The 15262-nt window shown below is 43.5% G+C and overlaps 1 protein-coding gene across 1 annotated transcript in view; it reads left to right on the top strand.

Annotated features, from left to right (window-relative positions):
• The first annotated feature begins 486 nt into the window (after positions 1–486).
• The window catches only part of EGFLAM (EGF like, fibronectin type III and laminin G domains), a 233237-nt gene continuing 218461 nt past the window's right edge, over positions 487–15262 (top strand). Inside the window, exon 1 of the mRNA XM_088157102.1 lies at positions 487–606. The gene's annotated coding sequence lies outside the window, so the exon portion shown is untranslated. The remainder of the gene's footprint in view (positions 607–15262) is intronic.

Below are 15262 nucleotides of genomic sequence, written 5' to 3'. Positions count from 1 at the left end.
GGGGGGCGCCGCACCCGCGGACGGAGCGAGCGCGGAGCCGGACGTGCGGACGCGGGGGCTTTGCCAGGGCGACTCGGCGCCGCAGATGGATTTATAGGGCCCTTTGGCAGTGACGCGCCCTCCGCTGATTCGCTTTCAGACCCAAACACACGCTGGCCCCCCGCACCGGACCCCGCGGAGCCTCCAAATATCTCCCGGCTGAAGTCACCGGCCCGACATACCGTGGGCTGCGCGGCCGCCGGCGCTGCCCCGCGGCACCCGCTGGCCCCGCGGCGACGGCGGGGCCGGGCCGGGGTAACCCAACACCGCGTCCCTCCCCAGCGCCGCTCGCCGCGCTCCTGCGGACGGACGGACTGACGGACCGACCGACCGACGGCCGGCGGAGGCGGGGAGGCCGCCCCCTCCTCGCCCCTCGCCGGCCGCAGGTGCCGCCGCCGCCGCAAGTGCCCGCGGAATCCGCGGTGCGGGGTGCGGAACCTCCGCGCAGCGCGGCCCCTGCGCGGGGGGTGGATGTTTGACTCTCCGAAGGCCGCGGCAAAGTCGCTGTAAACAGTGTCGACTTTCAGCCCTGCGCCGTGTATTTATGACTCACGCAGTTGTCCGGAGGTATGAGATCCTCATGTCTCCGGTGCTGCGGAATTAGCGCGGCGCAGCCCGGGCGGGCGGCTGGGCAGCGCGGGGTTTGTGCGGGCGGTCCGGAGACCGCTCCCTCCACCTCGAGCGGCTTCTCTTTTAAAATAGTCTTTGCTTCTGGAGGTTTCATTTTTGTGGGGGGAAGGCACTCGTGTATGGGATGGAGCAGCGAAATCCCCAGGAGACCAAGTCGGTCCCGAAGCCCCCGCGCCGGCACAGCGCCGAGCACCGGAGCTGCGGCACGGAGGGACCCGTGCTGGGCACGGCCGGGCCACCCCCAAAGGTGACGCCTGGCTGCGGGTTTGTTTCGTACGCCCTCCGCACCAGGTGTGCGTATGTGTGTGGTTACGGTTTTGCACTCACACGTGTGCGCACCGGCTCGTCTCTCCCTCTCCCAGGGAAGGGGAGCAGCCCTCAGGCAGTCCTTTGGGGACCGCTGCCCGTCACGGACTCCGCGGGCACGGCTGCCTGATGCAGCGACGGCGGCCAGAGCTGCACCCGCGCCGGGCAGGGCGGAGAAAGCGCCTCCAGGTCCCGTCCGGACGCTGCCACCGTCAGCGGCACCGTGGGCTGCCTATTCCCGACTCTGCACGATTGCCTGCGCCACCTCGTTTGCTGTATGCGACTTTCCCTCTTCCCATTCCTCTAGGCCCTGCAGGGGGAGGATGCAGGGGGCAAGTGGGACCAGCTGCTGCATGCCCTAGTCTTTGTGCGCAGCCCAGCCTGCACCACTTGCACCCTCTCTGCTCTCCTTGGGTAGGAAGTAGCGTCAGGACCGTGCATGTGGACTCCAGAGCCAAGTGTGTGCACGCCAACACTTGTTTGCTCTCCATCAGTCTGAAAAGTGCGTAACCCTCCAAGCTCTTAATTGTGAAGGAGATCTCAGGCCAGGGGGCTGTAGCACAGTAGAGGGGGTCACAGTCAACTCATTAGATAGAATGGGAAGGAGAATCAATCCCTGTGACCTCCAGGCGGCTAGTAAAGGTTTTTGATACCTTTATTGGAAATTTGGAGGGGTCTGCTGAATGTCATCTGGATGGGCTCCCAGGACAAATATTTCTGCAGAAGGCGTCTTCTAAATTTCCATTGATGACAAGCGGGAGTGACAAACACGAAATTTCTTGTGAAGCCCTTTGGGCAGCATGGCTTTTTCATCTGCCTGCTGAGGGGGAATTTCACAACTGTCTTCCACTAAACGAGGCATTTGTGATGAAGTGGTCAGCTTTTCTTGGGGCCATGTCCCCATCTCTGCAGGAGCAGCAAATTTGTGTCTCAGAAACAGTGATTGAAAGAATTATTTTATTAGATTTTTTTTAACTTCAGGGTAATTTTTTTACTAACTATGCCGTTTGAAGAAGGACTAATTTGCATGAAAGAGATTTGTTCTAAGTACAGGAGAGTAAAATATTCCCCAGAATTATCTACTTTATAAATATTAAACAGTATTATACATAAATGTAAATGTTCACTTAAAAGTAGTCTTAAGTTTTTTCAGTACAGACAATCTAGCGATAGGCACCTAGAATAGAAGTTCCTGAAGTACAGCCTCTTTGCAGGCACCAAATGGGGCAATGACAGAGCAATCTGTTGAAATAAAACAGGGTATATGGTATCTGTACAATAAATTACAGGCATCTGATAAATGCATCTGTTTATATGCGTGCACACCAGAAGGGGACAGGAGGAGGCGTTACAAGAAGCAGTGCTTGGTTTTTGCTCAGCAATACTGTTCAGGTTGTGCTACCTCTGCCATAAAATTATTTACGTGTAGCTGTGAGATGGGCAATGGATGTAAGTGCTGTGCGCTGTGTTCACAAAAAGTTATTCCTGGCTCCCACCCTGAGCAGAGCAGAGGAACCTGAGCAAAGCAGAGCAAAAGGAAGATACAGCTTTGTGCCTCTATTAAAGGTTGAGGACTTAGGCACGCTGAAACAAATGTCTTGGTTACCCTGTTTATGGTGACACAGAGTCCTAGTATTTTAAGTGTAAGATCATTAACTAAAACTTCACTGCACAAATTGGACAAAATGAGCTCAATACATTATTCTTTTGCATGGCTTTTGTCAGTGCAAAGCCACTAATTTTCTTTAAATAACAGAAGGTAATGAAGCCAAGACAGAGATTGTCCATCTATAATACTGCAGGAGTTTATTTTTTCTTGCTATTAAAAGTTGCTGAAAGACCATTTTTTAGCTTTTGTGTTATTTAGCTCACATGAACCAGAGTGAAAGGAAATGTTAGGCAGATGTCTTAGCTGCACTAATAGGATGGTTGAAATAAATGGAGAGCAAACCTGCTAGTTCTTAATCACAAAATAATGTACCTGCCTCTCCCTGTGCTGCCGGCACAAATCTCTTGGTAAGGAGGGTTACTGAGAGCCCTGTGCACTGTTTCTTGATGGAAAGTAAAGTAGCTGCTGAAAGATTTCCATAACTCTATTAAAAGTTAACAAAAGCTAAAAAAACTTCAGAATTGATTATATTTTTCTATACAGGTCTTGAAAGTTTCGGAATTGCTTGAGATAAAACTCTTTTTGGTGAAGAAATAAAAAAAAGAATGTCTGCTGTCAGGAAAAAAAAAAAAAACAGGAAGAGAAAAATGACCCATTCAGACCTAAATATGTCTTCACATTGTAAAGGTTGCTTCTTTTAAAACAAGCTAAAAAGCTGCTTGACATTATGCAGTATGGTCTCATTTTTTGTTTATATGTGTCAACATGACGTATAGATCTCTTAAGATGTCAAGCGCTCCATACTGTAATTTCTAAGTTACCTTTGAAATATGAAACATGGTTTCCTAGTCACAGTGTGACTGCTCAGGCAGTAAGTGGTGGTTTCTTTGGTATTAGTAACAGGGGAGACCATGCTGTTGTGGAAGCAAGTGCTCTCGGAAGTCATCTGAGTACCAGGAGTATGCACCAAGCTGCTGCATGCCTGGGGAAGCAGCTGTGTTTTGGGCCACAGCTGCCTGCTCCTGTGTGATGTCAAATGCCCTTGGTCATCCCTAGGCCTGCAGGGGATCCCTGCAGCATTCGGCTAAAGTCTGAAAGATTTTTGAGCATTCATTCCCTTTATTTAAGATGATTAAAGTTTGCAGTGAGTTCATCGTTCTGGGGATGTGGGTGGCTTTTCTGGTCTGCACTGATATCCAACACTGGACCTGCCATTCCTGCATCCCATGGGACATGTATTATCAAGACTTAACTGGTGGACAAGGGGGTGAGACACTGATTAAGGTAACAACTGGAGCGAAAATGTGGCAGCTGCCTGGGTGGGGCAGGTTTGTTGGGGCCTATGAGGTGCCCACTTTGTGCTGGAGCCCAGATAACCTGCTCAAGCAATCTAGTTAAAGCTATCCCTAATTGCTGTGTTTATTAGAATTACTGTGAGCCAGTGCCAAGGTCTGTTCTTTAGCCTGGGGGCTAACTGCTGCCTTTTGACCACATCCTTCTCACTCCTGCCAGAGAGGGTGGCTGCAGGGTGGGGCTCCTGGCCCCTGTGGACTTGTGCACCCATGTGGGATGATGCTTCCTGGGACAGCATGGGTCCCAGCATGCCAGTGACTGTTCTACCATGGTGATAGCATCAATGGTTGGGTCTGGCAGCATCCCTGCAGTGTTTATTTTCCTGGGATAGGTGCAGCCAGCGTGTCTGCACGTGCTTCAGGCAGACCTCCCAGTGCAATGGAAACAAATCCTAAACAGGGGCTCCCTTCTTGCTGTGGTGGGAGAAGGGGAGAAGATACCACGTTTCTAAAATTGGTGTGAGATGTGACAAATAGAGTTTAAGAGCAACCTTCTCCTCTCTTTCAATTAGTATTTGCACAACTTTATTGTAGTTACCTACTTGGATTGTTTAACTTGTATATTTATAGATGAAATTTAACATGCTGTGCGGAGCACTGTAAGCAAATTATGTTTAAGAGTTCATCTGGGCAGTGTCCTGTGCCCAAATTCCCTCCATAGCCGAAGTTCCTTTATTCTTTACGAGCCATTTTCCAGGGAAATACCAACAGATCATGCAAAGCTTTTCTGCTAAAGCCTTTCATGTAGTAGTTCTCTAGCAGAAAGTCATTCAAAGGACTAAGGAGTCATGAACTCATGACCTATTCTAGTCGCATACTTTAAATCGGAGCCTGATAAGAGAGGGTTTAAAACTTGTTAATTAACAGTAATTGTAACAGCTGTCACATGCTGCTACTGTTTTAATTGGCATTAATCACAGCTGCATCTGTATTATGCTGCCATTGGGATTCTGGTGTATTTAATCTCAGAATGTGGCACCTTCTGAGAGATTATGAGATCATAAAAGCATGAGGGCAACATATTTGTCAGGGTTGAAGGTCACTAATCTGTGCTGAAAGCAGCCAAGAGGAGCAAGCTGTGCAGAGAGAGAACTGGAACCAGCAGTGACACTTAGACGAAGTGGTGAGCTTTACTCTTTGGATTCTCTCTTCCAAGAGTTTTTTCTGAATTTGAGTTCTGCTGTTGGGTGTTGGCATAAGGAAGGTCTCTTAGAAATATTTATTAGCTTGTAAGTTCTGCCAGGAAAAGCTGTTTAAAAAAATGTCTCAAAAACCCATACACCAAACCCCATCAAATTTAATGAGATAAGGAGCTTGATTCTTTTGGATCAAGATCCACGTTGGCCTGTTACTGAGGATAGGAAGAACCATCTGAGTAATCTGAATGACTGTGGTGCATTCAGCAGAGCATTTTGCTGTTTGCTTGTGGCAGATTTGCAGCTGTAAGTGTGTTGTCCTTGTAAACCACTGGAATGTCAGATAGCAGTGGTTATCCCTGGCTCTGTTGATTAGGCAGATGTTTCTATTAGAATGAGCAGAATGAGCATTGTCACTAGGGTTGGTTATGAGAACAACTGGACTATAAATCTCCAGCTTCTTGCTTATATGTAAACATCATGTAGAGACAATTAAATGATACTTTTTCTTCTCCTTGCAAATGTGGAGTTTTGGCAGTATTTGTTTTATTTATTTATTTTTTAAAATAAAACAGTTATATGGTGTGCTGGCTACTAGCTTGTATTGCTTCAACATACTGGCTTACATTGGGAAAACTTCCTACTACTGAAACTGGAAACATTTATTTGGTCTCTGTGTTCAGAAAGATACGTTTATGATTACACTTTAACAGAGCAGAAAACTTATGTCTTGTTACAAATTCAGAGAAAATAGCTCACAGGCAAAATAAGCATAACAATAATTTATAGAGCTGTGAACTTACCCATATGAAAGTCTTCAGCAGCTAGCAAAAAAAGTTCTTAAAACTTGGGGCTATAGTCTGGGACGAAAATGCAAACTGACACATTTTATTTATACCAGGCTACTTTTAGAATTGCTTGGTAGGAGCACTCTTGCCTGTTTTTCATGAAATCTCTGTGTGAATTGTGCATAGACCTCTCTCCCCCATAGCAAGTAAAAGTGTGGGGGAACTGTACCATGATCTTGCCTATACCTCCCAGCTCTCCACAGTTAGTAAGACTCAGAAGTGCAGTGATGTATGTGATCTTCAAAGAAGTTCGTCTGAAGATTAGGTTTAGCATGTCAATGCTCAGTTCAGCATTGAAGTGAAGCATTGACTTTGAGCCAAGGATGGCTTGCACACTTAGATACTTAAAGGCTTCTTGCAGAATTGGTTCCTGAACATTCCTATGTCTCAGCATGAAGTTACATTTTCACTGCTTTTGTCCAGGGGAAATGAAAAGAATAGACAGTACTAATCAGCGAAGTGAAACAGAGAAGTGTAGAGGTGAGTTATGATGGAAGGTGGAAAGGAAGATGGATGGTGGTGGAAAATGAGGGAAGATGTGTAAGAATCCCAAGTATGATTAGCTATTTTTACCAGAAAGGTATGATCAGTCCAAAAAACAGTGACAGAAACATTAATATTTGCAACAAAACCCAAAACCATATTGTCCATCTTGGGATGGTAGGATGCTACAAAGCTTCATGGATAAATTTCCCTCAAAGATTTCAAGGTATCTTCTCCCATAACAGTTAATACAAAATCAATATTGGGAACTCTGTCTGCTCTTCTTACTCCAGCAATATTTCATTGTGGCAATTTCCTGAGTGACCAGTTGCTTCCAGGTTCAGTGTGTTGGTGCTGGATGAGGGATAGCTCCAGCTTGTGCAAATGCTCTTTCCTGTCCAAAATAATTATAGTCTTTAGTCAAATCAGCCCCTTGCTTCCCATTCCTCTCTTTTTCAGATCCTCTCCCAACATCACTCTTTCCATAAAATATCTCATCTGTACTCTCTGAGAGTCTGTATCAGTGTTTCAGAACTTTTGGTTTGCTTGGGAGAATGGAAATGAGAAATAGAAACAAAGATAAATCTTTTATTTTTGTAAGAAGAAATTCACTTTTGTGCAGGAATAAAGACTATATAATTATTAGGTCAGATCCCAAGGAATTAATTTTTCTGGAAACTGGTAAAAGGGTAATTTCCCCACAGCTTTCCTTAATTATGTTTTCCTTTGTATTCTTCTTCTTTAGAAAGGAGCTGGGGAAAAACTGCTAGGTCTCCTCAGGGAGAACGTGTAAGATAATATGGTGGGGGCTGTTAAAGGCTGTTTGTTCAAATCAATTAATTTATTTTCTTGGCATTTTAAAAATCCAAACTTGAATTTTTAAAGTGGAGATGAACATTTGCTTTCTTTGTTTAGGAAAACAACCCAGAATCATGTGGATCATGTGTCAGAACAGTACAACGTATGAGGAAAATTTGGGGATGATTCAATCTAGGTAGCTTTTGATATCAAGCCAGTTTATCCCAAAGCATCAAGAATCCTCAATTCAGAAACAATCCCAAGGTACCAAGCCATCTGTTCCTGAAATGAAGGAGCTTTCTCTTTCTGACAGCCCAGGACATAAGCCTAATTCTGGTCCCAGTATCTTGTCAAAATTTCAGTGGTGTTTTGCTCTTTCAAGGCTCCTTGACACTTGACTGTTCCAGGATGGCCACAGCAGCTCTCACTTTCCCATACTGCAACTTTTCCTGTTTCACTCTCTCCATGTGCTGCAAGCAGCCCCTGCCACCCACTCTAAGTGACCCTTTCATCCACTGCTGCTCATCTCTCCCCTTATAGGTTCTCTTCTGTGCTTAAAACCTGCTGTCCTCTCCTCTGCCAGTCTTTAACCTTCAATGATGTCCCCATCAGGGACATGAAGGGCTTGTGCTTGGCTGCCAGCAGGGCTGCTGCTGGGGTCCTTTCTGCTCACAGCTCCAGAACTTACCTCTGTGCTGGCAATATAAGACAGAGTTCTAATTTAAACAAAACGAAAAACCCAACACACCCGCTGTCCCCCTCCCCCCACCTTTTAAACAAAAAGAAATGCCAAACCCATGACATTTACATGTCCCTCCAAATCAAAAAAGAAAGAAAAAGAAGCCCCCAAATCAAAGAACTGTTTGGTACTGAATCTCCTGAACACATAATTTCATCTCTATTCCCTTTATAGAGATATGGAGATTCCAGTAGTCTTTAGCATATTCTCCACTTTTTACCAAGGTGGTGTATTTGTTTGTTTTCTTGTTGTTGTTTTATTTTTTTTTTTTTTGGTTTGGTTTGGTTTTTTTTTGTGTATGTGTGAGGGAGAGAGGGACCAGAGGAATGGAATTAGGGTAAATGCACACAGACACTTCACACTGATCTTCTTGAACCCTCTTACCCCTTTGATGCTTTATTTTGGGAAATACTCAATGAAAGATGTTAGGAAAGGTATTGTGAGTTAACCCCCCTCTGCCTAATATTTGTCAGGCAGCTTAGGTGCCCAAGTGAGAAAACAGTTTGCCAGATGCCTTTTCAGTATTTCATGGAGGGTGCAGCCTCTCCAGAGGGCAATCTGGCCTACCTAAGATGTGAGCACCAGCCTTAGGTATCATCACTGGTGTTAGAGGAAAACAGAGGTGACCAGTCTCATAAAAGGCATCTCTGCCAAACAGGCTTGGAAAACAGGTAGAGAGGACCTGTTTTCCCATGCTTGGATATACATTGGCAGGAGTCCTCAGAGGCTTGTTTTTCACACATGGCATTGGTTCTGCATTCTGGGCTGGCTGCTATAAACACTTGCATCCCTATAGAAACACACACACTTGACTCTCAGTGCCCTGGGGTTCAGAAAGCCCTTCCCTCCCTCCCCAAAACTTCCACTGCTGGGAATGGCTTGCCGACCTAATTTCTGAGGTGTTTCTGGCCTGAGTTTTTGCCTCTGAGCAGTGCCCTGGGATGACTTCTCTTCTCGTCCAGCCCATGCTCTGTGCCTACACTGCACACATATATGCAACATACAGACAGATATTCCTTCCTCCATAGCTCCCCACAAGTTGTGCTGCTTCTGGTCTCAGTTCTGCCAGGTTTTCTTGGCAGAAAATTTGCAGGCAGCTTCTCACAGAAGAAGATATAGCCTAAGGAGAAATGTGGATCTTGGCTTGTTCCCTGGCTCCAGGGGAAAGGCAGCACAGGTGCATGGGAAAATGCAAGGGCAAAGGCCCTGAGCACAGCAGAAAATATGTAATGATCACCAAGTTTAATGAATTATTGCAAAGCTGTTGACATCTGAGTAGACAAATGCTAATAGTGGTGCTATGAGTGTGCAATCTCTCAGGTAAGGTTCCTTGGGATGTCATCACCTGTCTGACGGGCAAAGGGAAGAGAAATGCCTTCATCATTTAACAGCTGCACTCCCAATAACTGCCTGTACAAGCACCAAAGCTGAAACAAACTGCATTTTTCTGTCTGCTCTCTGTGTTTCTAGTGCAGATTGTGCTGACTAGGAAATGAGAAACACATGGGAGTAGTTCACCCCCTTGGCTTCATCACAGCTATATCTGTTTTCCTGCAAGATTTAGAGTCAACTTGGCACACACAGTTTTAGCAGTCCAAGAGTTTTTCTGTGACTTGCAATCTGCGAAGAGGGAGAGTGACTGCAAAGATAATGATCTGTCTGAAATGGCTGATTAGTTTCTGGAAATTATCTGAAAGTTTGGTTAATAGGCAAGTTTTTACTGTCATCTATGGTCATTAGTGATTATATTAAACCCTAGTGTAAAACACAGTAAGCAGCTGTATTCCTGGTATTTTACTTGGGAAGACACCTAATCCTAGACTTCTGCATAGAGAATAGATCTGTAATTAAGCCCCTCAAACGTAGAAAATTGAAAAGTCTCTTATGACTCAGTTTAAACTGACAGCACAAGGAGCCTGGGACAGTGTTCAGAGGAGCTGGCTGCTACTTATATATTTTATATATATATATATTTACATTCATTTCTCTGTGGTCTAGGACTTCCCCCGGGTTGGAATGTCATTTTTTTGCTGCCCTGAATGTGGAAAATCTTGCAGCCCCTTGACTGATGATCCTTGCTTACCTGAGCCCCTTCATCCCCCTGACACCTCAGGTTCTCCCTTGGGGGTCACACTTCAGATTACTGTGTGTGTTCTGAGCTTCAGCTTTTACGTCTCTTCATGCTTTTCCCAGGAAAGTTTTGTGTTTTGATGTGGTACTAGATGTCATTCATAATCCGTTTAGCTTAAAAATTCTTATTCTTCCTCTATACTGTATCAGGGACTAGATGATCTGAAAACTAACTCTTGATTACACTTCCAGCATTTGCTTGGGAATCTGCACTCTTTTGCCCATCTTCTCTCTTGGGTGTTATTTCTTAAGGATCTTTACCAGAGAAGCATAGTTGCAGGGAGAAGAGTGAATGTTTGCGTCATTATTTTTTCCTGGGATGAACTCTAACCTTTTCAGAAATATCAGCACTGTGTTTCCTGGACCTGCAGCACTTCCATTTGAAGTACTTGACTGTGTATTTGTCTTGTCTGGGTATCTGGGTAACAAATTGAGCTCACTGAAGTGTCTTCCTTACACTACAGTCGTAAATTTTTTTATTAGATATTTAAAAATTATATTCAATATCTGATAATTTTTGTGAGTTAAGTAAGTGTTGCATCTCAAGCTATTGCATTAGATTTAAGTAGCAGTTTTTGTACAAAAGTGTAATGGTAAAACATAAATACCAAAGCAAGTAAAATATCAAAACAAATAAATATCAAAAACAAATAAAATAAATAAATATCAAAACAAAATAAAAGGGTTCTCATAGCTATTGACAAAAAGTGTCTTTAGACTTCTTGGTGGAGATATTCTCTAGGTTAGCGTGAATTAACAAAAAGCTATTTTTCCTGTGCACCTTTCCCTGACAACAGTTTGTTTATAGACACTTTTAACTGTAATGCCTCTCATGCCGGTTTACTACATAGAAAAGAATTGTCATAATTTGTTTTGCACATGCTTCCAGGGCCCCACCAGCCATTTCTGAATACTACTCTACATCTTTGCTTACATTTGGTTTCAGTATATCCTTTGAGGTAATTTTCTTTCCAAAGATTCTATGCAGCCCTTCAGGGTTTGAACCTGAGCTTTTTCTCTCTCTGTGCAATCTGGTCACACCTTTCATTCTCCAAAGGGCCAGCAGATAGTAGCCTGCTTGTCTCACCCGTTCATAAATTTATGCAGACTGGGCAGCTGCTACTTCATCCCTGAAAGTCCCTGCCCAAAGATGCCAGAGATACTGCTGCTCTTTCAGTCTGTAAATCAGAACTGAAAGCTTCTTTCCCACAGGACTCTCATCTGTCAGCTGGCTGCTGCATGTCGAGCTATTCTATTGTGGATCATTTGGAAAGCATCTCTTGGCCCTGATCCTCAGAGGGACTGAGAGCCCCCCCCTTGTCCATGAACTCCGTTTAGGGGGGTGAAATGGCTTTGCAGGCTAGAGCGTGTCACAGGCTGAGATGCTCTGTGCTGCAAGGGGTGGCAGGTTTCCCACTGACCTGAAGAGGAGCAGGACTAAGTTGTTCCATTGTGTTTTACTTTAAAAACCAAAGGTCATTTGTGATCAGGATGTTTTAAGAAAAAATATCTATTAAAGGAAAAAAGTGTTCCATTTCTGGGCACAGGTGACAAGATAATGCAGTCCAGGAGTTTGATTAAAATAGCTTTTCTATTTTTAAGGCAATTCCTTTAAAAGCATGTTTGACTTTTGTGTAGGTGATAAAATCCTGAAAACCTCTCAGGACGGCACTTGGGTTTTATTTTCCTTATGATAGGACAGTAACTATCACGCTTATAGCTTTCAAAGCATTGCTGCTCTGAAATAAACCTGCTGGACTAAATACATTCATTTAGATGAGACATATTTTTGAGCACTTAAGTTTTACTCATTAAATAGAAAACCTGATGCAAACTGATTTTTAACTCTCAATTGATTCCAAGCTGTTAGAAGTTCAACAGTTACGTATCCAGTGACAATATTCTGTGACAATATGAATTGCCGAATGTTCTGAACTTAAGTCCCAGAAAATTCACATGCTCACGAATGTGTCCCCCACCCCTAAAATACACAGGCGTGCAGATAGGAGCCTGGTAATGCCATAGGAGTTGCAGGATGGATTTTGTTGAGAGGTGTGGCTCTCAATCCAGTGAGTTTGTTTACTCCTTCTGCAGCAAGTCAAAACAGTTTTGGTAACACTGTCAGCATGCCACTACTGCTGTTGACAGCAGTAATAAACACCACCTGAAGGGCATGAGAGAGACTACCCTGCCCCACTGCTGTGGGAGGCAGGACTCTCTTCCCTGTGCAGGATAAGCACTGGAGTTCTCATCCCTGGCTAGGCTTCTCTTACTATACAAAGATATAGGAAGGAGATGTGCTAGACAATATTACTCCTATTAGGATATTGTCTACTTGTATGCATTTAACTGAACAATATTTTTTTGTGTGTTTGAAGAGAGAACTAATTCACTTCTACCAATCAGACCTTGAATGCTAGCTCTGGAAAGTGTGCTAGAGAAACTGGAGTTCTTGATTATTGGCTGTGGTCATTAGCCCTTGGTTAACATCAAGCTTTCCTGCCAGAAAAGGTCTGTTTCAAAAATACATTAGCTTACATTCTTTTTTCAGCAGAAATCTTATCTTCTGGTGGGTTTGAAATATTATACCACCAGCAATCATAATATCATAATAATTTTACATTATGATGAAAAATTCTTGAAGGAAAGGAGAAATGAAAAGTAAAAAAAAGCTCCATTTAGATATGAACAGTATTCACATCTGCATTTTGATCAACTCCATATATAGAAAGAACCATTCTGCACACAACCAATGACATGTATTGACTCTAGATGCTGAAAACGGCTGCTTTCTGCATGCAGTGAATAATTATTTCATACAAGCTACTGACCTTTTTCTTTTCATGTTTACCAGAGGTACAGTTATCACTCAGTATATAAAATGTTCAATTGCTCTGACCAAATTTTCAGTCTGATGTGATCAGTTATGCCATATAAAAATTTGGGCTGGTTTTGTAGGGAGATATTTCCACTTCCATTTGCATCTATCTTGGAGTAAAATCTGATTTTCATCTGAAGCTTGATGTGCTTAGACACGGTGCTGCCTTGCAGACAGTGACTTGTGTGCTTGGTTTCCTACCCATGGCAGGGGAAATTGGTGCTTGAAAATTTGGCTCTTAATTAAATGCAGGTGCAATTTGAATTTCGCCTCTTCAAACGGTCTCACTGTGTGTGCAAGAAAATTGGTTTTTACTTTCATATGCTTAAAGCACCGAAAAGTATGCTGAGTTTTGCAACATGGCACAGATGCTGCAGGTGAATACAGGTAGAGAGGGAAAAAGGAAAGGACAAAAAAGTGGAGAGAACAGTACCATGGCTATAAATACCAGGGTCATTGTTTTAGTCCCCTTGGCATGAGTAAAGCCAGAGCTGGAGTGGCTTGTCTGGAAGGGGGAGAAGGGAAATGGCTGAGAAGGGACACAAGGGCAGTAAAGCTGGAATGGGTGTGAGGTGGGACTACAGCACAGGGCTAAGCTGGATTGGGCAGGGGATTTCCAGCCTACCCACAAAACTGTTAGTGTGGCTTGTGGATCCATTTTATTACAGTTTTTTAGATTTGTGTTTTTGCTCCTGAGCCAGTGACTTTGGAGGGTAAAGTAAAACTACACTTGAATGTTTCCTACTAGAATCTTGGAGACGGCCTCCCTGTTACTGTGGGAGTAAGGGGTGATGCTGTGGACAGCCTCTAGAACTTTTTATTTTTCCCCCCTCTCTTATGGGCTTAACCTTGGTGCTGCTGAGAACCTGGCTAGAGCAAAAAATAGCCCAGGATAGTTCCTAAAGAGGAATATGGACATGGGACGAGTGCTCAATCGAGCAAGCAGTGTGGTTTTCACCACCCTGAGGGCTGTGAAATGAAGCTCTGCGAGGTGACTGATCCCGGACAAGGTTGCAACATCACTGTACCAGAGAATATTAATCTAAATTCTGCTTTGCCTTCATGTAAACTATTCCCCTCTGGAGCAGCTTGCGCTGCTGCAGCTACACATTTTGTTTCACAGACCCCAGACTGTCAAGCAACCTCACACAAGCATGCGTTGAGCTCATCTGATTGAGCTACATGTGTTTACTTTGTTATAGGTCAACCACTTGAGCCTACCCTCAAGATGAACTTAATGTTTGCGGAGGAAGGGCAGCAGCTATGTAATACTGGAACAGGCAGAAAACAGAACCATAGCTTTGAACAATGGGAAAAATGCTGTGCATCTTAACTAAGTATTTTATTGCATGTGAGGATATACACCTCTAGAAAAAATTACCACACTCTTCTGTGATGTTTGACCAGAATACGGAAAACTGGTAGGTAAACCAGAAATTTCTCAGTGCCAAGTTCATGTAAAACTTGAAACAAGATACCTACTAAGAAGCATGAATCCGGTGAATATAAAAAAAATGGAGCAAAACACAAACAAGCATTTTTCTTCTCCGATTGAATATGGCTAAGCTTTCCACATGCTTAACTGCTTTACCTGCAGGGGCTGATTGTGACCACGAACTGGGGACTAAGTGGTGGCAAACCTTTCTTGGCAATAAACCTCACTAAAAATGCAAATAAAATTTCATATATATCTAAATTAAATTCAGGGTAACTGTAAGACTATTTTGTTGTTTGTTTTCAATGCCAAAAGAGCAGTAGCTAGAATTCTGGTATGACTTAAAGTGTTGTACACAAAAAACCTTAATGAAACTCTGGTCTTAATAGCACAGATCCATTTGTTCTAAAATGTTGTTGTTTTGACTTGGGGAGAAAGTGTCTGTTTAATTAAGTCTTTCTGCTCATTTTCATCTCATGGGATTCTAAATGGAAGAGCCAAAATGAGCCATTACATTGACTAGTTTTCTCATAATTAAAATCACAGAACTTACTAGTACAAACAGACATTCAAGCTCTTTCTATAAAACTAGTGCAAGAATAAACACTGCTCTCTCTGGTGAGAGCAGAGCATAGCTTTTATTATTTGCATCCTAGTTTTACAAGTAAGAAAGTGAGGATTTGAAAAACAAGCACTAAAATCTGAAAAGAGCTCATTCAAGCAGTTCTAAGAAACCAGTATAGATGAAAAATTCCACTCCTCCTAGGCCTTGGGCTAGCTTTGAATGAAAAAAAATCAAGTGTAAGATGTAAGGAACATACTTCTTCATGCTCTTAGCAGAATCTGCTTCATGGGCTTTTACCCTTCACTAGTCGCTAA

Source organism: Sturnus vulgaris, chromosome Z (genome assembly GCF_052056855.1).
Source record: "Sturnus vulgaris isolate bStuVul1 chromosome Z, bStuVul1.hap1, whole genome shotgun sequence".
Classification (NCBI taxonomy): Eukaryota; Metazoa; Chordata; class Aves; order Passeriformes; family Sturnidae; genus Sturnus; species Sturnus vulgaris.
This window is presented reverse-complemented; position numbering and strand designations above follow the sequence as displayed.